A 522-nucleotide genomic window follows, 5' to 3' on the forward strand; every position below is an offset into this window, starting at 1 on the left:
GTTTTAACTCAGGAAGAGTTCAGAAACCAATATTTTGTGGAATAACCACGATTTTTAATCACAGCTTTCATGCGTCTTGGCATGCTTTCCACCAGTCTTTCACACTGCTTCTGGAGCAAAAATGTAAGCAGTTCTTCTTTGTTTCATGGCTTGTGACTATCCATCATCCTCTTGATTACATTCCAGAGGTTTTCAATGGGGTTCAGGTCTGGAGATTGGGCTGCCCATGACAGGGTTTTGATGTGGTGGTCTCTTAATTCTTGCCAGAGCTGTATATTCATATGTATGCTATACATATACATTCTAGAGTGATAAGCAAGAGTCCAGTCAGATTCTGTAAGAAAAAAAACACTATCTAATCTATTTTATAAGAAAACAGAAATTGTAGTAATAGCAAAAAAAAAACAAAAACAGGTTGAAGGCCATACATCGTCTGTCACAGCTAGAGTGAGAAAATGTGCACTTGGCAGCACGACGTTGTCAGAAGTTGATGTCCCTGAAGTGTGAAGGTCAGTGTTTCAC

This window comes from Ranitomeya variabilis, chromosome 1 (assembly GCF_051348905.1).
Source record: "Ranitomeya variabilis isolate aRanVar5 chromosome 1, aRanVar5.hap1, whole genome shotgun sequence".
Taxonomy (NCBI): Eukaryota; Metazoa; Chordata; class Amphibia; order Anura; family Dendrobatidae; genus Ranitomeya; species Ranitomeya variabilis.